At 67.9% G+C, this 361-nt stretch overlaps 1 protein-coding gene across 1 annotated transcript in view; it reads left to right on the top strand.

Moving 5' to 3' along the window:
* Positions 1 to 361, top strand: part of IL17RE (interleukin 17 receptor E) — a gene marked incomplete at its 3' end in the record, with an annotated part of 9,568 nt that overhangs the window by 6,534 nt on the left and 2,673 nt on the right. The gene's annotated exons all lie outside the window — the stretch shown is intronic.

A 361-nucleotide genomic window follows, 5' to 3' on the forward strand; every position in this document is an offset into this window, starting at 1 on the left:
CAGCGGCGGCGGGACGTGGCAGCGGGGCAGTGCAGGCAGGTGGGTGTGGGCAGCGGCGGGCAGGGCAAGGGTGTGGCAACGTGTGACATGTCCCCGTGCCCACAGATCTGGCATCCTGAGAACAGCACCAGCATCACGCTCTGGGCCTGTCCCCTGCACAAGTGTGAGTATCTCTGGTGGTGCTAGGGGAGAGGGGGGCTGGTGTGGGGCTGAGGGAGAGCACCCACCACTGGGCAGGTGCTGGGAACCCTCACTGGGTGCCAGGGACCCCTGATGGGCTCTGGGGACCCTCAGCAGGTGCTGACCCCTCCCCACAGACCTGCGCACCCACTGGGCACTGGCATGGATGGCGGTGCTGCTG

The sequence above is a fragment of the Chaetura pelagica genome, unplaced genomic scaffold, assembly GCF_000747805.2.
Source record: "Chaetura pelagica isolate M959 unplaced genomic scaffold, ChaPel_1.0 scaffold316, whole genome shotgun sequence".
NCBI classification, from domain to species: Eukaryota; Metazoa; Chordata; class Aves; order Apodiformes; family Apodidae; genus Chaetura; species Chaetura pelagica.